Below are 25458 nucleotides of genomic sequence, written 5' to 3'. Positions count from 1 at the left end.
AGGAGATGATGTCAGAGCACACAGAGCTGGTGACATGTGGGGGCTTGTCGGCCATCATTAGGACTTGGGCTTTCAGTGAGAGGGGAGCCATTGGGGGTTTAGCAGAGGAATGACGAGATCTAAGATCCAAGTCATATTTACAGGATAACTCTGGCTGCCACTTAGACAACAGATTCAGTGGGCAAAGGTGGAAGCCAGAAGGCCAGTTAGGATGTAAGGGGGATGGTGGCTTGTTACTGATAATTGTTATGATGTCAGAATGGCTCTTATTCATTCCTTGCCAATACCTTCCCATAAATTACTTCGTCTTCATAAAAATTCCTAACAGTAGATTGATTATATGCTGTTAGATAAAGAAACTCAGACTTTGGCTTGCTTAAGTGGCTTGTTCAGGGCCTTGCTTAAAAGTCCCTCAGCGAGTTCCTGGCACAACTGTATCTTAAATCCAAGATGTTTTCTTTCCACATCCAGGGCCGAAATCCCCTCCCATGCCGCTTCCTTGCCTCTCTGACTTCTGCAGTGTCCGAGGATAGCCATCTGACTGCCATAGCTGCTTGGCCAGGCTGTAAATGACATTGATATGTGTCGGATAACCCAGATCCCAAACAACACAGAAAACAGAATCCAGCAAAGGAAAAAAAGCCATCGAGACCCATCCTCACAGCAGCATTAGCCTCTTGAATCAAGCATAACGGGAAGGGAGAGCCAGAGAGTCTTAGGATGTAAATTCAGTGTTTATTCAGCACTTCTTTGTGCCCAGACAATATGAGATGCCATTTGGGGAAAAGGATGAAATAAAATTCCCTGTTGTCAAGGAGATTATGATGCAGTAGGTAGGAAAGACAGTGTGCATGCAACCCCGAAGAGATGACCTGTCACACACACAGACAGCGCATTCAGGGGTCAGTAAAAAGGCTTGAGACTGGCCAAATCTTCAGGGAAAGGAGCAACTTGAGAAAAGAACCCTTCTGGATGCTTTCCAAAGGTAGTCTCCAAATTCCACAACTTTCTGTATTTTTAGAGGTGTGTTTACAACCATCTTAGGAAAGCCTTCAAACACTGTTGATAACCTATTGGCCTGCCATGCAGCTTTCATGGGTCCATTATTCCTTTCCTCATTAGTTTGTCTCTTTGAGGATCCAAAACATACATGCTACCAGAAGTGGGATTTTCAACATTAAGGCCAAGAAACCAAGCCAAACGAGTCTCCTTAGAAGAAGACCAATAAGTGATTTTACCTGTCCAAACTATAAAGCTCTCCAGGGGCCTTCAAAGTCAGGAGTTGGTAAACTATGGCCCATGGGCTGGCCCTCCTGGTTTTGTAAATAAAGTTTTATTAGTATGTAACCATGCCCTTTGGTTTACAAGTTGTCAGTAGCTGCTTGATGCTGGAACAACAGAGTCAAGTGTTTGCACAAAGACCACATGGTCCACAAAGCCTAGAATATTTACTCTCTGGCTTTTAAATCTGCTGATCCTTGTTGTTTTCCAAAGCCCTCATTCTAGATGTAGAAAAACAGAGGTCCAGAGAAGCTTAGGAAACCACTGAAGTTTATTCGAGGAGTTGTGTATCACCTAGTGAAGAAAAGAGCAAGTCACGTGAGAGCTGGTCATCCTTCAGGCACGCGGTTGTTCACTCAACAGGTATTTTTTGTCATCCTATGCTTCAGGCCCTGGGTGAAAATGCTGCCATACAGAACAAATATAAAGCCCTTACCTATAGGGTTCCTACCCTTGAGGGATTAGGGGAATCCAGCACATTAAAAAAGTAAAGAGGAATAACTACAAAGTGTGCACAGTGCTAGGAAAGAAACTAATAGAATGACAGGGCAGGGTGTCATTTGAAGATTGGGGAGATATTTTGGACAGAAAATAAGGAAAGGCTTTTCTGAGGAGGTGACATTTGAGCTTGGCCACGAGAGATGAGGCAATAAAGAGTAGATAGAAAAGCATTCACGTGGAAGGAACAGCAACTGCAAAGTCCAACAAAGTCCAACTAGGGTGGCAGGTGCAAGGAACTGTAGGAAGGTGCCTATGGCCAGAGTACAGGGGGAGAAGAGAATGGCCTGAAGTCAGGGTGGAGGAGCAGAGATGCCAGTGCTGGGTCATGGCAGTGAATGTGAATGACCAACTCTTGCTTGAACATATTTCCCCCATAGTGACGTATCACCATCTTCTTCTTCATCATCCCCATAATGAAGTCTTCAAAGGCCCAGAAGGAAAAAATGTGCTCCCTGCATTTATTTGTATGCTACAGAAAGCCATGCTGTGTTAATTTCAACTGTGTTCTACACCAGAGCCCTCCTAACCATAGCCCACCAGTGCTCTCACCACAGAGCACTTCTAAAGACCGTGAAGGACGGCCTCACCTTCTCTGGCCCACAGGCAGCTCTCCGTCCTATTTTGGAGAGGTAGATGCCCTGGTAGTTAATTATCTGTAACCTTCTACATCTGGATTTGAATCCTGGCTCTTCCAGCATGACCTCACACAAGTAGTTTACATGTTTCTGGGCCTCCTAGAGGGGGGTGGTGGTGGTAATAATAGCTGTGTTCCTGAGTTGCTGAGAGAATTAGGTCAGACAAGATGGGCCTTAGCTTTTGCACAATATCTGGCACATGCTCAATAATTTGGTAAATAATAATTACTAGGAGTGGGATACATAATGGTAGAGCTTACCACTGGATCTCAGTCTTGTGGGCCAAAGACAGAGAGAGGTCTCACCGCTGACGACTTGTCAAATATACCAATAGAGAACTGAAGTCCAAAGAAGTCAAGTGACTGGCCCGAGGTGACACAGCATTAGAAGTCTGACATGCTTCCTTGGCCCCTCAGTGCCTACTTAGCCTCTCATTACTTTTCACCAACATGGCAGCCTCAATTAATATTTGACTATCAACTTCCACGCAAATGCCAGTGCACTTTGAACACAGGGGTGGGGACAGGATGAAAGAGGTTATTTGAGCATCCCTGCAGAATTCATTTCAAAAGAGTCCAGGTGAAGTACCTGCTACATATCATAGGTACAAAGTTGGATCATTCATGCTCTCTATACCCTTGAGGAACTCACAGGCTTGTAGGAAATACAGGTGTTGCAATCAGTTATAATCTTAGGGGATACAAGCTTTACAAGACACAGACAGATGAGAGAATTATTTCTTGTGCCCAGGGGAGCCAGGGAAGGTCCAGGGAAGGTCCCAGAGAGGAAATGCCACCTGAACTAACTCTCAAAAAGTATTGAGGATACCAGGAGGACTTTGGTTTGGCTGAGCAGAGAGGGCAAGAGGTAAGTGCTAAGGTTGGAAAGATGGGCACAGCTCAGGGAGGGCCCCCAGAAACCTGAACCAAGGGGCTTGCATTTGATGGGCAAAGGGAAGCATTGGGCAGGGGACTACTCAGCTCACAGTGACATTCAGCAAGATCACTCGAACCAAGGGAAGAAAGGTTGGAGGTAGCAGAGCCAGAAACAGAAGGAACAATTCAGAGCATCCACTATAAATCCAAACCTAAGCCAGGGCAGTCATGAAGAGCAGAAAAGGAAATGCATTCTGGAACCACTGGGCAGAAGAATCAGCAACATGTAATGACAAATGGGATTTGGGGACAAGGGAGGGAGAGAAGGGACATGTGGTAGGCTGGGCCTGCCTTTCACCAAGATGGGGAATCCAGAGAAGGCACAAGTTGGGAGGGAGGGATGAGGAGGTCAGGACCCAGCAAAAGCAGCCACCAGGCACAGGGGTTTCCAGCCATGTTGTTTTGCTTTTCACTCTGTGAGAATGTCTTGTAACACCTCTGTGGCCTAAAGCAGATGAAACCAGAGCCACTCCAGGTGGTTGGGAAGAGTACCCAGCTCCTCACTGCCCCCAGGAGAAGTGAGAACCCTTCAGCCCTACAGATCTGACCCAGCAGTATAATGGCTGTGCGCTGAGACCAGGAGAATGCACTTGGGAGAATCAGTGCTGTGGCCTATGGGGCCCACCCAGGAGGCGAGGTCCTGCAGCAAAGGCCCATGGGATGCTGCAGCAAACCAAAATTAGATCCAGGGCCTTGGATGCAAGTTCACTCTCCACTACCTGACAATAGGTGCTTTACCTGGTCCTATCCCTCCCCTCAAAATTATGCAAGTGTAAGGTTCTGATCTATGCAAGGAGAGAGGCAGAGCTGAGTTTGAGAGCTTTGGCTGGCTGGAGGCAGGCTCTGCAACAGCTCTGTTCCCGGGCTCTTTTCTTCCATTTTCCTGTACCTGGCTTGTTGAGGGAAGCCACCCTAGACCCCTACAGCTGTCCCCTCCACCAGTTGGAGCAGGGAGCCAAGGCTGTGGCACCACCACCACCACCACACCGGGCTGCCTTCCTGGGGCCTGATTATTTTAAGCCGCCGCTGAGGCCTCACCGGGCTGTGCCCAGTGTTATCTCCTATGCACAGTCACTGCCTTGTTAAAAGGCAATCAGAGGAGCTGACTTTAATAAATGTTAACACCCTCGGTATGAAGTCTGGCAATTAAAACTCCTCCCCAGGACCTCTGAAACAAGCCTGTGGAAAATCCCCCATCTTAATAAGCTCCTGTCATCAGAGGACACTGAGAGAAAGGAAGGATAAAAGGGAGGCGTTAAAAGTTTCCAAAGGGAGGAAAGCAGCCAGAAAGGTTCTTCTTTCCCAAGAGGTCTGGGGCAGAATCTGAGAATTTGCATGTCCAACAAGTTCTGGGTTACATGAAGGCTGCTGGTCCAGGGACCACAGTCTGAGAACCACAGATCTAGCCCAATACCATCACATCACAGGTAGAAAAACCAGACAGAGACTGGGACTAGTCCAAGATCTTACAACAACTGGCTGTAGCCCCAGCTCAAAAAAAAATCATCATAAGTTCCTTGAGAGTGAGCCTCAAACATGTTTTAAATGTTTCTCCCCCTATAGGTACATAGTGTTTATTCATCGCCATCAGCACCCTCATCATCATTATCCTGAAATGAGATCTTTGGAAGTCAAGGGAAGACACAGTTGGTGGTTGGCATGCTGAGGAATGGGCAACCTGCCTCATCAACACACATGAAACCAAATTGGAAAGAAGCTCCCCTTAAGTGAGTTCTTTGATATTTCCAAATGACAAGGTTCCCTTTGTTTCTTCTTCCTTTAGATCAGATTAAAGATGGAAATTTTCAAGACCATCAGGCATCATCTAGTCAAATCTTTTCACTGAGGCCCAGCGAGGGCAGGAGGTTGTCCCAAGGTCACATAGCATGTTGAGCAGCAGAATAGTTTCCCACTTCTCAGTCCAGCACTTCTTCATCCCCTGGGTCCTCCTAGGATCCTCACACATCAGAATGCTCTAGTCTAACCAATATTCCAAAAGTCAGCCTCTGCAGAGTGAGCGAGTGAGGCGCTGTCAGCCCACATCCCCGCAGGCATCACGCACGCTCATTAAGGCTGTAAAGTTGCATTTTTCCCTGTACCACGGAGAGCGCTCTCCTCCTGCCCAACACCCCTGGCTGAGCCATGGTCCTCCCACCTCTGGGCTGTCACAGTGGGATTCATGGGGGTTGGTTATTATTCCTTTTGTCTGGAACTTAGAAGTAAAATCCTCTCAGCTCAAAAAAACGTAGGATTCTGGGAACAGAAGGCAGTGCCATGGAGTCATTAAGAACATGGGCTTGTGTATTTGTTTCCTGGGGCTGCTGTAACAAAGTACCACAAGTTGGGGAGTAAACAACAGAAGTTCACTGTCTGCCAGTCCTGGAGGCCAGAAGTCTGAAATCAAGGTGCTGCCAGGGTTGGTTCTTTCTTAGGGCTGTGAGGGAGACTGTCCCTGGCCTCTTCATCCAGCTTCTGGCAGTTTACCAGCAATATTTGGTGTTCCTTGGCTTGTAGAAGCATCACCCCAATTTCTGCCTTTCTCTTCACATGGCATTCTCCTTGTGTGCACATCTATATCCAGATTTCTCTTTTATGAAGACATCCTTCATTCTGGATCCAGTATGACCTTGTTTTAATTTAACAAATTACATCTGCAATTCCCTATGCCCAGGTAAGGTCACATTCTGAGGTGCCACGGGCTAGGACTTAAACATATTTTGGGGGGACACCATTCAATCCCTCACAGCTTGGATCACACACACGATTTGCCTCACTGATCTTCTGCCTGCCAGCTAGGAGATCCAGAGCAAGTCCCAGCCCTTTGAGCCTCATTTTCCTCAGCTGCAAAAATAGAGGATTGATTAAGGAAAACATACACAGTCACAGAATGGCAGCCACTACCCCAAATTGGCAAATCTGGGGAACGCTAGCATGGCCAGAGCTCCAGCTCCACTGCCTGCCAGTTCTATGGCCATGGGTGTTTTAACATATCTTTAACATCAGATTTCAGCTTTTCTCATTGTGAAAATAGGGATCACAGTGATATGAATCCCACAGAGGACAATAAGAGATGTTTCATAAGAAAAGCACTTTGAATATTATCAAGTAGGGCCCCTGATACTGGCAGTGGCTATGGAGAGTGCTACATAAGCTCTGTGGGGAATAGTGAGTCTGCACCACCAGGAGGGCTAAGCCACCTATGCAGGACAATGAAGGGCAAATTTGCAACTGCAAGTCAGCAGCCCCAGAAGCTTGCAAGCAGCAGGAAGCTGACCCCTCAGTGGGTTCTGGGCCCAGGAACTCTGGGAGAGACATGCTCTGGCAGAGGTTAATTCACCCGGATCCTGAGTGCTAGGGGTGAGGCCCAGATGGTCACTTCCTCTGAGGCTGGGGAGAGATGAGGGGGAGCAGCCTGGGGTCAGCCTTGTTCACTCCACCTCCCTGCCATCCACAGAGCTCTGCAACCTCTAGCTGGCCCATCAGTGAAGGGAAGAGAGGGGCGGGGCCTGACACCAGGTGGGGAGGCAAACAGACCTGGTTAGAATCCTGACTACTTGACCTTGGGAAAATTTCCTCCCTCTCTGAGCCTCAGCTTATCAGCTGCGAAGTATAGATGGCTGCAGCACCTGCCTCATTCCTGGAGAGTTAAGGCATGTAAGGAGTGGAAAGTGTTTAATGTCATACCTACTCCGTGGAAAGTACATTTTTGTTGTTGTTTCAATTTTTTATTTAAATTCTAGTTAATTAATACAGTGCAATCAATATTGGTTTCAGGAGTAGGATTCAGTGATTCATCACTTATAAACAACACCCAGTGCTCATCATATGAAGTGTGCTCCTTACTGCCCATCCCCCACCTAGCCCATCCCCCACCCACCTCCCTCCATCAACCCTCAGCTTGTTCTCTATCTTTAAGAGTCTCATATGGGACAGCCCCAGTGGCACCTGAAGCCCAGGTGATCCTGGAGACCTGGGATCGAGTCCCACATCAGGCTCCCGGCATGGAGCCTGCTCCTCCCTCTGCCTGTGTCTCTGCCTCTGTGTGTGTGTGTGTGTATCTCTCATGAATAAACAAATAAAATCTTAAAAAAAAAAAAAAGAGTCTCATATGCTTTGCTTCCCTCTTTTTTCTTCCCATGTATTCATCTGTTTCGTTTCTTAAATGCCACATATGAGTGAAATCATATGGTATTTTTCTTTTTCTGACTGACTTATTTTGCTTAGGATAATGCCCTCTATTTCCACCCACGTGGCTGCAAATGGTAAGATTTCATTCTTTTTGATGGTTGAGTAATATTCCAATGTGTGCACACCACATCTTTATCCACTCATCAGTCAATGGACATTTGGGCTCTTTCCATAATTTGGCTTTTGTTGCTAATGCTGCAATAAACATCAGAGTGCCTGTACCCCACTTCAAATCTGTATTTTTGTATCCTTTGGGTAAATACCAATTGCTGGGTGGTAGGGTAGTTCTGTTTTTAACTTTCTGAGGAACCTCCATACTGTTTTCCAGAATCAAAGTACTTTATTAAAGAAAGGAAAAGAGAAAGAAGAAACAAGTTCCAATAGTAGAAGGAGTTTGGGTCTAAGAATTATGAATCTGCCACCAACTTCCTATGTGATTTTGGACAAGTCACCCAATCTCTCTGGGCCTCAAGCTTCTGTAAGGTGAAAGGATGTGCCTGAATGGCTTTCCAGGCCTGATATCACATCTGTTATCAGAGACCGACTTGATCACTGTGAAGTATGTCAGAGCCCCAGAGGAGGGAGGGTCCTAAGAAAGCAAGGGCAGCAGAGGAGGGGCAGCTGTTCTAAGGGTCAGGGATAGCCAGGCTCCACCTAGCACTCCCCTGCCCCTGGAGCTCATGGACATAGGGCCTCTCCCCACTCTCCCCTGCCTGCATCATTTCAGTCCAGTCTGATCCATTCAGAAGGACCTCTTTCTGCTCCTCAGATACCTAAGGCAGTTCCCACCTCAGAGACTTTGCACATACAGCTGCTATGTCTCCACATGCACTATGTGTGCACATGTGCACTTACACACACACACACGTGCGCGCACACACACACCACTCTCTCTGTCTCTCCAGTTCCACTCCCTGCAGGAAAATTCTGCCAACAGCTGCCTGAAGGAAAAAGCCCCCAGAAGTCAGGCAGCCCTTGCCTTTGTTCCAATGTACCCATGCCAAGGAAACAGCATCACCAAGAGCTGCCAGCAAGGGAAGCACAGATATGGAGAGGCAGGAGGGATACACAGCTTCCTGGAAGGTCAATTCTGGCCATTTGGGAACAAACTCTGTACCCCCAGATGAGACAAATCTCATCGTACCAGTGCTGGGAACTTGTGCTTTGGAGAATCCATTAAGAACCTGGGCTTAGAAAGTCCAATGAGAGTTCAAGTTCACACCCAGCTACTGATTTAGGGTTTAGAGCTGGGACTTTGGGGTCAGATCCAGGAAACTTTAACTGAGAGCCTCTCATACACCAGGCAGTCTTTCAGACTCTTGGGACCCAGCAGGGAAAATCAATGGGCCAGGATTACTGCCTTCCTGGAACTGATCTTCCAGCAATAGACGATAAACATAATAAGAACATGGTATGTTTCAAAAATGTAACCAAGTGGGATGTATCTCCAGAATAATCCAAGGTTAGTTTAGCATCTGCAAGTCAGTAAATGTAATATACCATATAAATAAAATAAAGACTCAACATTGCTAATCATCAGGGAAATGCAAATCAAAATTGTTATGAGCTGTCACCTTACACCTGTTTAGATGGCTTTTATTTTAAAAATAATAAAGTTAATAAATGATGGTGAGGACGTGGAGAAATTAGAACTCTCGTGCAATGCTGGCAGGAACACAAAATATTGTAGCCACTCTGGAAAAGAGTATGGATTTTCCTCAAAAATTTAAAAAGAGGGCAGCCCAGGTGGCTCAGCGGTTTAGCGCCACCTTCAGCCCAGGGCGTGATCCTGGAGACCCCGGATGGAGTCCCATGTCAGGCTCCCTGCATGGAGCCTGCTTCTCGCTCTGCCTGTGTCTCTGCCTCTCTCTCTCTCTCTCTCTTTGTGTCTCTCATGAATTAAAAAAAAATCTCAAAAAAAAATTTAAAAAGAGAACTACCATATGATACAGCAATCCCACTTCTGAGTATATATATATCCAAAGGAAATAAAAACAGGATCTGCACTCCTATGTTCATTGCCACTTGACTCACTATAGCCACTACATGAAAGTAACCTCAATGTCCATCAACAGATGAATAGATAAAAAAATAAATAGTATACACACAATGGAATATTATTCAGCCATGAGAAATAAGGAAATCCTACCATTTGCAACAACATGGAGGGACCCTGATGGCATTTATGCTAAGTGAGAGAAGTTAGACAAAGAAAGAAAAATACTGTATGGTATCACTTATAAGTGGGATATTAAAAAGCTGAAACAGAGTAGAATGACGGATACCAGGGGCTCAGGGTGGATAAAATGGAGAGATTGGGCCAAAGCATACAAACTTGCAGTTAGAAGATGAGTCCATTCTGGGGACCCAATATACAGTGACTATACTTAACAATATTGTATTACAAAGTTACTAGGAGACTAGATCTTAAATGTCTACCACAAAAAAGAAATGACAATTATGTGACATGATGGAGGTATTAGCTAAAGTTAGTGTGTAATCATATTGCTATATATAAATATATCAAACCAACACCTTAAACTTAAACAATGTTTTATGTCAATTGTATCTCCATTTTTAAAAAGAACACCTGATCCAGCATGTTCCCCAATATTTCCAATACGTTCAGCTCTGGAGGTGCCTGCAGAAGGGCTGAAATATCACAAGGACAATGGACACTGTTTAAATCAGAGCAGTGCTTGTCCTGGTTCTGTCACTAACCAGCCCTGGAGCTTCTGAGCTCCAGAAGTCACCTCTGAGTTCTAAAGTACCCTCCAACCTCAGTGTTCAAAGATTAAGTATCAGAATAAAATATAAATCAAATCATGTCACCCAGACCATTGCCCTGGACTTTAAGTCCTGAATAATTTGGCTTCTGCCACTCTTCAGCCTCATCTTGACCACTGTTCCTTGTGACTTTCTGCGGTTCCTTCAATAACACCAAGCCAGTTCCTCACTCGGAGTCTCTGCATTCACAGCTCTCTCTGCCTGGAGCATAGGCCCCCACCCCCTACCACAACCGGCCCCTTCTCGCAAGCCAGGTCTCCACGCTAAATCACCTTCTCAGAACTCACCCTCCGATCATCCACATAAAACATGACACCACAGGTTTCTTACCACTTACTAGTCTCTAAAATCCATATTTATTTTCTTTTTTCTTTTTTTTCTTTTTTTTTTTTTTTTTTTTTTTGGCTTCCTACCAACTTTCTCTACTAAACTGCAGATTTGATGAGAGCACGGACATTCTCATTCAGTGCCTGGCGCTCACAGATTTTCAATGGTTATTTGGTGAGTAAATGAATGTTCTTAACTGAGCAAGAACCATAATCATTAAGAAAGAATTCATTTGTCTGATGAATTTATTGACATCTAGCTGGAAGCTGAGTCCTGAGGTCACAGGGTGGATAAAATTTGATCAGGAGGAAGGCAGGAAGGTCACCCTAGCATCCGAGTCTCAGAGAGTAGCAGAAATAGGGTTGCTATAAGGGCAAAGAGATTGTAAGGTCTAATCCCAGACCCCTGTCCCTTATCCCCACAACATACAGTCTTGCCAACTCATGTTTGCTCCAAACTCTGCCTCCCGCAAAAAAAAAAAAAAAAAAAGCTTAACAGCTGAGCTCCCCAACTCACACCATAAGATTCCAGATAAGGGGAAAGATCATTTGTTACAATTACTGAGTAGGAGCTTCCATACGGCACCCTGCTGAGAGCAGGGAAGCAAGACGGATCAGAACAGACGGCTTATTAAATTATCCACTGCATCAACTCAGTGAGCAATCCAAACGGCTTTATTTCTTTTCCCTGTTTTTTTTTTTCTTTTTTTCCTATCCATGGGTTTTTCACATTTGCTTTCTTCTCTCCACTGTTTAGGACTCCCCTTAGGTGTTCAGATCACTGCTTTCCTTCTGCCAGCTGCTGTCTTTTATCATCTACCTCCCTAAAATGTCCCTGTCATGTGGGGGTAGGTACAGCAAGAGTCATGTTGCTGGTTGGACTCAGCTTTTGATGTTAGAAGGCCCACATTCAAGTCTCGGTTCTTTTGTGTGATCTGGAGCAAGCTGTGAATGTGTCTGAGCTGTGGTTTCCTCGTGGTTTAAGGTAGGGGTGATAACACAACTACCTTGCACCCCAGGATGGAGCATAGCTTAGAGAGAGGGACCATAAATCAACCTGTTTTCCAAACTGCCAAAAGGGGAAACAATTGTAAGCTGTCTGGACGATGTCAGCCCTTCATCTGGGACATAAAATTATCTGAACAAGTGTTAGGACCACTTCTGACTCCAGAGTACTCTAGAGAAATGCTCTCCAGAAGAGCGTTTCATTTTGATTAATGGGTATCCACGATATAAACAAATTGGTGAAAGAATGTGTTGGTCTACCTACCAGTTACTCCCACTTTACTGTGAATCTGGTTAAAGGCATCATTTTCCTAGGTGAGTCCTACGTGGAAGAGAGAATAAACCTTCTGATAGAGCACGTAGGAAGGAAAGGAGTGAAAGGAAGGAAGGAAAGGTTAAAACCTAGGAATATTACCAAAGGGAATTTGGGGGGAGGGACAGAAATCACCCCCTAGATGCTATCTGTGTGACCTTAAAGTAAACTCAAATCCTCAGATTTGAGTTTAAAAAATGAGGATCTAAAAAATGAGGATAATAGTATCTACCTCAGTGAATTATCATTAGAATTCAATAAGATGAAGTCCCATAATTTCAGCAGGACCCAGGGGAATGGCTCAGACTACTTCATATGACAGCAGCTGGAATAGCTGAGGTGGGAACTAAAGGACTTACTTTTAAGACGACTCACTGACACCAGTAGAACACTAATGCCAGCCTGTGGCAGGGAGCTCAGCCAGGGAGGGCCGTGGGACTCAGTTTGTCTCCATGAGTTGAATGGGCTTCCTGACAGCATGGTGACCAGGTCACAAGACGGAGCATCCCAAGAGGCAGGACGGCCACAGAAATCACAGAGCATCACATCCCCTGTGGTTTGTTCATCCAGACACTCACAAAGACCAATCCAGGTTCAAGGGCAGGGGATATGGACTCCACCTCCTGATGTGAGGGGTTTTTTTATTTAAAGATTTTATTTATTTATTTGAGAGAGAGAGACAGAGTGACAGCATGAGCAGGGGGAAGGGCAGAGGGAGAGGGAGAAGCAGGCTCCCCAGTGAGCAAGGAGCCCAAAGCTGGACTCGATCCCAGGACCCTGGGATCATAATTTGAGCCGAAGGCAGATGCTTAACTGACTGAGTCACCCAGGCATCCCTTGACATGAGATTATTAAGATTCAGAGAAGCATATGGGATAGAAAGATCTTTGCAGCTTTCTTTGAAAACTACAATCTACCACACCTCCCAGGTGCCACTTCCCCAGACAGTCTTCCCTCATTCTTCACCTCCACCCAACATATTCCCTCCCTTTCTGCCCAATGTTCTTGTGGCATTCACATTACCCTGAACCTCTCACTACCTTCTTAATATAGAAAATAAATGGCTCAAAGATGGCAGTACAAAAGCAATTAGAGATGCCTCACAATTTGGTCCTGCTGTTACTATTTGGATATACACAAATCTAAAATATAACTTTGTTCATTTGGAACCTCTTGAACCCTCAATTCCTTCATCTCCAAAACAAGAAGTAACAATAACTACATTTCAATGAATTTTTTGAGATTAAACAAGTCAAACTTCATGAAGCACTTACATATGAGTAAGCTTGGCTTCTAATAGACATGTTAGCTGTTATTCTGATGTCACAAAATTGGAATTTGCAACAATTCATACAGAAAGGAGATTTATCTTAACCTAAAAACACTCTTGTTTTATAACCAATGAAAGTTAAAAGTACAGAGAATATCAAAGGGTAGAATAGAAAGGGAAAGATACTTTAAATATTTAAGGCACAACAGTTTTAAGCCTTTCACATGGAGGAGACGGGGCTTACATAGCACCTTCAAAGTTGAGTTGGTTTGGGAGGGCTGTGGGGAGAGCCCTTCCACAGATGGCAGAGGAGGCATGAGTGAGTCTAGAGAAATAGGCCAGTCTGAAGAGCATGGGGGAGGATACTTGCAGGCCAAAGAGAATTATGCCATGCTCAGCAGGAGTGCACAGGGAGACAGAGAACATTCTAGCCATCTTCCAGCTCTTAAAGTCTCTGCTCCTCCATTAGCAGAGCTTCTTTAGATTACCAGCAACAAAGTCTGACTTTGGCGGTCTTAAATCATGGCAGGAACATAGTAAAGAGATACTGGAATATCAAGAAGGGCAGGAGGCAGTTTGGCTCTAGGGGCCTGGACAGCAGGGAGCATGTGTGGGCTTCTTACCAGAGTGCTGCCATTATGGGAACTCGGCTCCACCCACCAAAATATGTGCCTTCAAAAGTCCAGGGCCAGATGGCTTCCCAGGGGAATTCTATCAAACATTTAAAGAAGAAACAATACCTATTCTACTAAAGCTGTTCCAAAAGATAGAAAGGGATGGAATATTTCCAAACTCGTTTTATGAGGCCAGCATCACCTTAATTCCAAAACCAGGCAAAGACCCCACTAAAAAGGAGAATTATAGACCAATATCCCTGATGAACACAGATGCTAAAATTTTCAACAAGATACTAGCCAGTAGGATCCAAAAGTACATTAAGAAGATTATTCACCATGACCAAGTGGGATTTATCCCCGGGATGCAAGGCTGGTTCAACACTTGTAAAGCAATCAAGTGATAGATCATATCAACAAGAGAAAAAACAAGAACCATATGATCCTCTCAATAGATGCAGAGAAAGCATTTGACAAAATACAGCATCCATTCCTGATCAAAACTCTTCAGAGTGTAGGGATAGAGGGAACATTGCTCAGCATCTTAAAAGCCATCTACGAAAAGCCCACAGCAAATATCATTCTCAATGGGGAAACACTGGGACCCTTTCCCCTAAGATCAGGAACATGACAAGGATGTCCACTCTCACCACTGCTATTCAACATAGTACTAGAAGTCCTAGCTTCAGCAATCAGGCAACAAAAAGAAATAAAAGGCATTCAATTTGGCAAAGAAGAAGTCAAACTCTCCCTCTTTGCAGATGACGATACACTGTACCTAGAAAACCCAAAAGACTCCACCCCAAGATTGTTAGAACTCATTCAGCAATTCAGCAATGTGACAGGGTACAAAATCAATGCCCAGAAATCCGTGGCATTTCCATATACTAACAATGAGACTGAAGAAAGAGAAATTAAGGAGTCAATCCCATTTACAATTGCACCCAAAAGCATTCCTTTGGTTAGGAATAAACCTAACAAAAGAGGTAAAGGATTTATACCCTAAAAACTACACAACACTTCTGAAAGAAATTGAGGAAGACACAAAGAGATGGAAAAATATTCCATGCTCATGGATTGGAAAAATTAATATTGTGACAATGTCAATGCTACCCAGGGCAATTTACACATTTAATGCAATCCCTGTCAAAATACCATGGGTTTTCTTCAGAGAGTTAGAACAAATAATCTTAAGATTTGGGTGGAATCAGAAAAGACCCTGAATAGCCAAGGGAATATTAAAAAAGAAAACCATAGCTGGGGGCATCACAATGCCAGATTTCAGGTTGTACTACAAAGCTATGGTCATCAAAACAGTGTGGTACTGGCACAAAAACATTCACATAGATCAATGGAACAGAATAGAGAACCCAGAAATGGGCCCTCAACTCTATGGTCAACTAATATTTGACAAAGCAGGAAAGACTATCCACTGGAAAAAAGTCAGTCTCTTCAATAAATGGTGCTGGGAAAATTGGACATCCACATGCAGAAGAATGAAACTAGACCATTCTCTTACACCATACACAAAGATAAGCTCAAAATGGATGAAAGATCTAAATGTGAGACAAGAATCCATCAAAATCCTCAAGGATAACACAGGCAACACCTTTTTTGAACTTGGCCACAGCAACTTCTTGCAAGATACATTGATGAAGGCAAGGGAAACAAAAGCAAAAATGAATTATTGGGACTTAATCAAGATCAAAAGCTTCTGCACAGCAAAAGAAACAGTCAACAAAACTAAAAGACAACCTACAGAATGGGAGAAGATATTTGCAAATGACCTATCAGATAAAGGGCTAGTATCCAAGATCTATAAAGAACTTATTAAACTCAACAGCAAAGAAACAGACAATCCAATCATGAAATGGGCAAAAGACATGAACAGAAATTTCACCAAAAAAGATACAGACATGGCGAACAAGCACATGAGAAAATCCTCCGCATCACTTGCCATCAGGGAAATGAAAATCAAAACCACAAAGAGATACCACCTTACACCAGTGAAAATGGTGAAAGTTAGCAAGACAGGAAGCAACAAATGTTGGAGAGGATGTAGAGAAAGGGGAACCTCTTGCACTGTTGGTGGGAATGTGAGCTGGTACAGCCACTCTGGAAAACTGTGTGGAGGTTCCTCAAAGAGTTAAAAATAGACCTGCCCTACTACCCAGCAATTGCACTGCTGGGAATTTACCCCAAAGATACAGATGCAGTGAAATGGCAAGACATCTGCACCCCGATGTTTATAGCAGCAATGTCCACAATAGCCAAACTGTGGAAGGAGCCTCGGTGTCAATCAAAAGATGAATGGATAAAGAAGATGTGGTCTATGTATACAATGGAATATTCCTCAGCCATTAGAAATGACAAATACCCACCATTTGCTTCAACATGGATGGAACTGGAGGGTATTATGCTGAGTGAAGTAAGTTAATTGGAGAAGGACAAACATTATATGGTCTCATTCATTTGGGGAATATAAAAAGTCGTGAAAGGGAATAAAGGGGAAAGGAGAGAAAATAAGTGGGAAATATCAGTGAGGGAGACAGAACATGAGAGACTCCTAGCTCTGGAAAACTAACAAGGGGTAGTGGAAGGAGAGGTAGGTGGAGGGATGGGGTGCCTGTGTGATGGGCACTGAGGGCAGCACTTGACAGGATAGGCACTGAGTGTTATGCTATATGTTGGCAAATCGAACTCCAATAAAAAATATACCAAAAAATGTGCCTTATTTATCTACCATGTGTGTTTGGTGCTGCAGATACAGAATAGACACTGTTTCATGGCAGAAGATATACTTGGTGGTTAAGACCCCAACTGGAAATGAGAGATACAAGCCTTCAAATTCCAGTTCTACCTCTTCTGTGCTGTATAACTTTGGCCCTGCCTCCTCAAGCTGCAGGGAAATTTGGCTAATAATGGGGCCTATCTTATACATAATGACATAACTACAAGGCTTACACGAGAGCCCTCTTAATAGAGCCTCCACAAAGTGCTTTATGCCCAGTGAGCCCTGTGTCTACAGGGTTATGAGTTTTACTATAACAAAAGGAAAAAGTACTCTACTGTCACTTTTACTTATCAGTGCCAGTATGATCCAGGACCACAAACATCAGAATCACCTGGGAAAACCTGTTAAGAATGCAGCCCCTAGCCTTACCCCCAGATCATCTGATTCAGCAGATCAAGAGAAAGGTCTGAAGTCTACATTTTTAAGCTGGTCCCCATAATCTAAGTGATTTTGATGCACAATTAGTATAAGTACCAGTGCTTTAGACTAGAAAATACTCTTACTTAAAAGCAAGGAAATTAAAAAAAAAAAAAAAGCAAGGAAATTGATAACTATGGAAATGACTCAATTTGAGATCTCACAGTGAGAATTACTGGGCATATTAGTTTTATTGTGTGCATAACAAATTGCCACTAACTTAGTGACTTGAAACAACATAAATCTATTATCTCCCAGTTTCTGTAGGTGAAATGTCTGGGTACATCATGGCTGAGCTCTGTGCTCATATTTCATTGGACTGAGATTGAAGGGTTGACTGGGCTGCCATCCTTTCCATGGCTTTGAGTTGTCTTTCAAGCTTACATAGTTGTAGGGGAAAAATACAGTTTCTCACAGTTCTAAGACCACGGTTCTCATTTCTTGCTGCCTGTTGGCTAAAGGTCACTCTCCTCTCCTGGAAACTGTCCCCCATCTCTGCCACATGGCCCCCTCTACCTCTGAAGCCAGCAATGGAACTTCTTCACATTGAATCTTCCTCATGCTTTCAGGATCTTACTCCATCTCTAACTTCTAGACCTGAATTTAAAGGACTCGTGGTTAGGTGAGACCCATCCTTTTGGTTAACTCAAAGTCAACTGATAAGTAATCTTAATCACATCTGCAAAGTCCCTTTGCTAGATAACATAACAAAATAATGAGTTTGATAGCCAGTCATATTCACAGATTTCATCCACACTCAAGGAAAGGAGATAACACAAGAGTGAGAGTTAACAGGGATCATTTTTGAATTCTTCCTTCCACATTGGAACTATAACCCAAGACTCTGACAAAACACAACTTCATCAGTCATGCTGACTAAAAAATTCCTAAATCGATTTGTCTCTCCAAACCAATAATGCAAAAAAAGTTCATCAGTGTAATATATGCTTATAATTGTGAATTCCAGGGATTCTAAGGATGTCAGCTGTAGATTCCTTGAACAGCCACTTCTCTTGGTGAATCTGTGTGAATAAATTGGTAGTCCATTCACTCACCAAATGAAGGGCAGCTAACACACCTAAGTTGGATCTTACACTGACCATCCAAGCCAAGCACTTGCAAAATCAAGCACTCAAACAGAATCACTAGAAACCCAGCCTACTACCATAGAAGAAGACCCTTAGGTCTTCTATGTACATTATCCCATTTAAGAATCAAAGCAACCTTATGAAATAAATAGCCTCATTACCATTTTATAAATAAAGAATCTGAAATTTTGGTTATGTAACTTTCTCAAGAAAAACATAAGTAGCAAGAGGCAGCACCAGGATTCAAACCTAGGTAAGGTAATTCTAATTTTATACCACAAGTTCTACCCACAGACCCAATATCAATAAATGTTGGGGGGCGCCTGGGTGACTCAGTCAGTTAAGCATCTGACTCTTGATTTCCACTCAGGTCACGATCTCAGAGTCATGAGATCAAGCCACACATCAGGCTCCTCACTGGGCATGGAGCCTGCTTAAGATTCTCTCACAGCCACCCCCACCCCCTGGCTAGTGTGTGCTCTCTGTCAAAAAAATAAATAAATAAAATAAATATTGGTTCTTTCTTTGTGACTTCATACAATGTATTAAAAAAAAAAAAAAAACAACTTAACCAGCAAAACAGGCCAGTTGTCCCTCATGCAGTCTTAAAAAATAATAAAGTACTACATTTTGTTCTTGCCCTAAGTAAAACTAAATCTCTCCAACAGTGTCAGATGTATTACTAATTACACAATTACATTATGCAGTCATGCCGGTAATAAAATTCTTGGAGTGCTTTCAGCAAATTCAAGTTTGGGGAAAATAATGGCTTGCTTTAAAATTATTTACTAAATTAAGCAATTCTTTACTCAACATTGTTTTTAATAATTCAAGTACAGGATGTTTTATTATGAACGTTTCCCAAAAACAAGTTAAAAAATAATTCCATTCTTATTAGTATGCATGTGGTTGCTCCAGTAAAGTATTTTTTAAGAAATATTTAATGTTTCTGCTTTGCCAGGGAGTGGAGAATTTTTCACTCTTTCTGTGATTCTTTCAAATGAGATTAAGTTGCCTCTCCTTCCTGCCCCTAAAACTGGCAGAGCCCAGGAGGAAAGGCCACAGTTTCATTTACTTCCCTCAGCATGTGAGCACAGATGTTTGCAAATCCTTGGGAGGAAGGGGAAAAAACTGCCATGAAAGGTTTTTTACCGCTTTCCAAAGATAACTGCAACATCCCTCATCCCACACTCTGTTTTGCAATATGACTTTGGCACCTCATCAACAAGAAATAGAACCTACTTGATCTCCTAGACCAGCAGAATATGGCAGAAGTAAAGTGGACCCAGCCCTAACCTGGCCCGGCAGATTCTGCTTCCTTCCTCTTAGAACACCCAATGTTGAAGTAATCACTCCCAGAACCTCATCACCATACCGTGACACATCCAAGCCACACAGAGACACCATGCACAGAACTCTGGTTGATAGCCAGCCCATACTGCCAACCATGTGAGGGAGTCCTTTTGGATCTCCAGTCCACTCAAGCCTGCCGATGCCTACAGCCCCAGCCACCATCTGACCACAACTACAGGAGCAGCCCCATGTGAGAACCACCCAGCTGAGCCCATTCAACAAAAACATGAGAGAGGATAAATTGTTGTTTTAAGCCACTGAACTTTGGGGAGGTTTTCTTTTCTTTTTTTTCTTTCTTTCTTTTTTTTTTTTTTTTTAATGCAGTGATAACCAGATACCCTTTTCCCTTTAGTCATATGCATAAACCAAGACAAGTCTTGGTCACTAAATCAGTAACTATGTACCCATGAAGGAACAATTAGAAATTTGTTTCTATTCTTTGGGCCTCTGTTTTCCTATCAATGAAACACAGAGGTAGGACTAGATCAAGGGCCATAACCTAGAAGTTATCATGGGTAATCATTGGTAAGAGACAATACTTCTAAAAACCTGAAAGAAGCTATACACTTACATGTGATGAAGCCACTCTGGCTAACCAAAAACCAAGTTTCCTTGTTGGGGCTGTAATTATATGACCTAGTGTGTCATTACTATTTCATTCTGCTAGTCAGAAGCTGGTTAGCAGTCACAGATGGCTTTGATAGCTAAAAATGAATAAAGAATTAAGTTGCTGAATTCATTTAGTTTGTTCAGCACAATATATTCATTTATCTTTTTGTTTTAAAATGTGAGCTACCTGGGGTGCCTGAGTGGCTCAATCAGTTAAGCATCTGACTCTTGGTTTCAGCTCAGGTCCATGATCTCAGGATTGTGAGATCAATCCACACACTGGGCTTCATGCTGGGTGGGGAGCCTGCTAAGGATTCTCACTCTCTCCTTTTTTCCTTCCCCCTGCTCATGCTCTTTCTCTCTCTTAAAAAAAAAAAAAAAACCTATAATAACAATAATAAAATGTGAGCTTCCTAGATGGGAAAGGAGTCCTCAAGGATGAAAAAAACAATCACTAAGCAATGTGACCAGTAATGATGCTCATAGCTATCATATATTGACCATTTACCATCGACTGGTCCACATACCATACTGTTACAAGTATTAATTCATCTGATCTTTCAAATAACCCATGAAGTCAGTACTATTACCATCTTACCTGACAGAGGGGAAAAACTGAGACAAGAGACCAACCATGTGTGTAAAGACACACAACTAGTAAGTGGCAGTGCCGGATTCAAATTCATCAAATTTCAAAGTCTATATTCTACTGTCTCCCCAAAAAATCTGTATTTGTGTCTAACTCAATTAAACACTCCCAAAGACTGTTCCTTTCACCTCCCTTCCTCTTAGTTCATGTCAGGAGGACAGTTGGTGTTTGCATAAGTGTGCAGGTCTTTGTCATGGAATAATATTGGACTGATTAGTGTTTCCTGGGACTGGTCGGCATCACTCAGGACTGAGTTGTCTCACACTGCTTGGGGAGGGGGTGCAAAGGTGCAAATTGGTACTAAGCCTTTGGAGACTTATCTCAACATTTAATAATGTTGGAGATGTGACTATACTCTGTCCCAGAAATTCTGTTCCTGGGTATATGTCCCAAAAAAATTCATGTATATGTAACAAGGAGGTATTTACATGAAGGTTTATCACAGTGTTTATCGCAGAAGCAACCTAAACATCCATCAAAGAGAGAATGAAAAGGTAGACCGCATATTATTGTCATTCAAGGGACTACTATACAGTATTTAAAGTGAATCCATTAGAACTACATGTTTCAATATGGATAAACATCAAAATAATATGAAAGGGAAAAGGCACACTGCAGAATGATGCATACCATATGGCCTATTTCTATAAAGTTATTCAGTGGTAAACCTTTACATATTACTTGTACACACACATATACATAGGGAATATAAAAAGCATTATGGGAATATTAAACTCCAATCATGATCATGGTTTGCTCTGGGAAGGGAGGAGAATGGGGAATGGATTAACATAAGAAGCTTACAATTTATTTGAAATACTTTATTTCCAAAACTTGGTGGTACATACATGGATGTTCATTATATTGTCAGTTCATCTTACATGTTTGAAAGATTTCATAATTTTTTTATTGCGCAGAGACCCAGCTTCCACACCATACCCGGCCTTTTGGCTGTAAGAATTCTCTACTTAGTCATTTCTCCACTGCCGCAACCCTCAGGCCCCTAATCTGAGTTCCTTCTTTTCTTTTAATTAAAGGATACTATTTGTTTAGAGTTTAAAATGCAAACAGTAGGGAGATGGTTTGCTTTTTAAAAGAAGCCCAAAGTAAGAAGGGTTTTGAAGACCTAAAGAAGTAACCTTATAATGAGAATGATTCTCTGTGGGTTCTGCTGAGCCTCTGTTCAAATTATATTCAGTCACTCTACTCACTGGCCCCACATGTGGATCATAGAACCCATACCCTAAGCTGATGAGACCATCCTATTCCCCTTCAATACAGTGATGGGTTCAGGGGTAGACATGTGATCCAAGCATGCTCTGAAAGAAACTACCCTTTGCTAGGAATGCTGGCATGGAGATATGGCTCTTCCCTGCTGGGTATAAACCCGAGAATATGGTAGGTCTTAATTTGCTGCTCTCATCTTGGAGCCTGAATGCAAGCTTAAGGAACAGAAAATGGAGCCAAGAAATGAAAAGAAATAAATTAGTTCCCAATGACATTAAGCTCCAATATCAGACTGTCCCTGAAGCCATCCCTATTCCTGAACTTTAAATGCCCTAAACCTTTAAATTTTCTTTTTTAGTTACTTGAGATGGTTTTCTGTCACTTACAATGGAAAGAATCCTTCCCACATGGGAAGGTCACCAAGCTTCCCTTTGATTTCCTTCAGTTGCAGGGACTGCTCTACCTCTTAGTATTTCTTCCTAGCTTATTTTTTTTCTTTCCTCTCCAAGCCACTCCAAGGGAGACATCAAGGGACAGCTGAGAGAAGAGAGGAAATGACAGATGTGAAGAGTGAGACCATCACAGCTGCAGGGCTGGCTGACATTTACGGGAAGTGTTAAATCACTAGGGTCTTCCAGGTTGTTTAATATCATATATTGATTTGCTTTTGTTTCCCTGAAGGGAAGAAGGGTTTGACGAACAGCTAGTGTTCCCACAAGAGCAAATGCCAGAAGGGTTTTACCGAACACAGAAGAATGGAAAGTCAGAAAAGAAAAGAAAAAAGGAAGAATGATGGGCTGTGAAATTGGAAAATAATATGTACTTCACTGGGGCTGACTTGGCCCTGAACAAGCAGGTGAGGAAGTTGAAATTTATCTTGGACATCTTGCCACTTCCTCTAATAGCATCTGTAACCTCTTTCCTACCTCACTGCTCCTCTCCCCACAGGGGTACCATCTTGATTCTTCTGGAAAACAAAGGTAATTAGAGTTGTTCTTAAGTATTTTTCACACATTCAGCCCTTGGTCCTTTCACATTCTCTCATCTATCTAGTAAGGATTTGTGAGGTGTCTATCATATGCCAGAGTAATCTTTTTATTGTTATTGTTGTTCCTTTTAGAACACAGTTTGAATTTGTAATTAAATTTGTAATTATAATTTAAATTGCTAATCCCTTCTATATCTGAGAGCATCTGGTCTTCACAGCGTCCCCACATGGTAAGCACACAAGAGATTGTTCTGCTAGACACCAAGGGAGAACCAGGACGTCCACTGTGTCTGCCCACCTAGTCCAGTACTCAGCATAGAGCAGGAGCCCAGTCCGCAATTCACAAATGAATCACAGGAACATCCTCTTCACAGAATAGGAAGCACAAAAACTCAAAAAAGAGACACACCAGCCCAAGTGAAAGCCATGTGGATTCAAACCCTGGATTTTTAACACTCCCTTAACCCAATACTGTCTCCTGCTACATCCCATCCCATCCTACAGCACTCCACTTCACTGTAACCTGCCTAGCTGCAGTCTTCTATCCTTCTTCCACACCAGGTGGAAAGGAGGTAGCATGACACACATAAGACACGCATAGTATCCTCTCCCAGACATTCATTTGATGAGCACCACACCACAGAGCAAAATGAGAGGGGCTGACAAAGGAGACTTCCTCATAGATCCTCTGTCTGGGTTTCTTTTGACCCACTCAGATCTAATTTTCTGGATACTGTCAACATCATCATCATCATCATCATCATTATCATAGCTGATGCTTTCTGAGCTCTTTTTTTGGATTAGGTACTATCCCAAGCTACCTCACATGTATGACCTCCTTTCCTTCACCAACAACCTTATGGGGCTATGTTGTAATGATGAATACGGATGAATTATCCTCTCTTTGCCAATAAGAGAAGCAAGGCTCAGAGACAGGTATAAGGTTATATAGCTACTTTTTGGCAGATCCTGGATTCTGTGAATTCAAGTCTCTCTTATGTTCCCTACTCCCGCCAGGGCCTGTACTAATCAATAGACAATAAAACAAACAAACAAAAGACATCGGATTGTCCAGCACAAGCAGCCCTTCACTTCTCACCTGCTTCTTTTTCCTCTGTAACAAACTTGCTGTGTGACTTTGGGCAAGTCACTTAGTCTCTCTGAGCTTGAATCTCTATATCTGCACAAGTGAGGAGCTGAACTAGAGCTGTCTCGCCTCAAAGTGTCCTTCCAGCTCTGTCATGGTTTCTGATTGCTTCCTTTCTGTTCAAATGCCACCTGTAGTTCTGGAGAATGAAGAATGCCATGGTAAAAATGAAAAATACCTAGCATTACCTCTTTGCAGGAATCCTTAAATGAGACTGAAGCGTGTTGTTGTAGGAAATCACAGAATCCTAGAGAGCCAAGAGAATATTCTAGTTACAAATTAATTATAAAAAAATCTAATAGCTATCATTTATGGGGACATATATTGTTCCACTGAGCTCTTGAACAACCTTGTAAGATCTGTGATCATATTATCCACATTGTACAGAGGAAGAAACGGAGACAGGCTGGTTAAGTAACCTGCTTAAATCTACACAGCTATCAAGTATTGGAATTCAAGTGGGCCTTACTCCAAAGCATCTCTCATAAATCTCATCCAAGTGTCCAACCCAAACAAGAATTTGTCTTTGAAAATCCCAATTAACAGGCTCGTGTCTGAAGAACTGCAATAGTGAAATTTTTCTGAAATATTCAACCTTTTAGAAGTGGTGATCACACAGAACATGAGAGACTCCTAACTCTGGGAAATGAATAAGGGGTAGTGGAAGGGGAGGTGAGTGGGGTGGATGGGGTGACTGGGTGATGGGCACTGAGGGGGGCAGTTGATGGAATGAGCACTGAGTGTTATGCTATATGTTGGCAAATCGAACTCCAATAAAAAATATACAAAAAAATAAAAAATAAAAGAGAATACTTACATACTTACATAAAAAAAAAAAAAGAAGTGGCGATCACAGGCAAACAAAACCTATAGCCTTAGGTCCCACTTAAAGAGAGGAGAAATATGTGTACCTCTTTCTGAAGTAGTCCACCAAAAACAAAGCAACTCTGCTTTCCTCTTGGCATCATATCTGCTTAGAGAAAAAAAAAATGATGCTAAAAACAGCAATAACAAAAACAATAAACAAAAAGCAGGGTGAAAAAATTAAATAAATAAATAAAATAAAATAAAATAAAATAAAATAAAATAAAAAAGCAGGGGCACCTGGGTGGCACAGTGGGTTAGCATCCCAACTCTTGGTTTCAGCTCAGGTCATGATCTCAGGGTCATGAGATCAAGCCCCGAATTAGACTCCTTGCTCAATGCAGAGTCTGCTTAGAGTTTCTCCCTCTACTCCTCCTTTCCTTGCTCGTGCATACATGCATGTGCTCTCTCGCTCTCACTCTTTTTCTCTTTCTCTCAAATAAATAATCTCTTTTATATTTTTATTT

At 42.8% G+C, this 25458-nt stretch overlaps 1 long non-coding RNA gene across 1 annotated transcript; it reads left to right on the top strand.

The window, feature by feature from the left end:
* LOC112928683 (uncharacterized) lies at positions 1-22842 on the top strand. The gene is made up of 4 exons (XR_003236772.2): positions 1-1644; positions 4916-5079; positions 10764-10828; positions 22674-22842. It is a non-coding gene; the product is annotated as an uncharacterized lncRNA (long non-coding RNA).
* Positions 22843-25458: the final 2616 nt, after the last annotated feature.

The sequence above is a fragment of the Vulpes vulpes genome, chromosome 4 (genome assembly GCF_048418805.1).
Source record: "Vulpes vulpes isolate BD-2025 chromosome 4, VulVul3, whole genome shotgun sequence".
Taxonomy (NCBI): domain Eukaryota; kingdom Metazoa; phylum Chordata; class Mammalia; order Carnivora; family Canidae; genus Vulpes; species Vulpes vulpes.
This window is presented reverse-complemented; position numbering and strand designations above follow the sequence as displayed.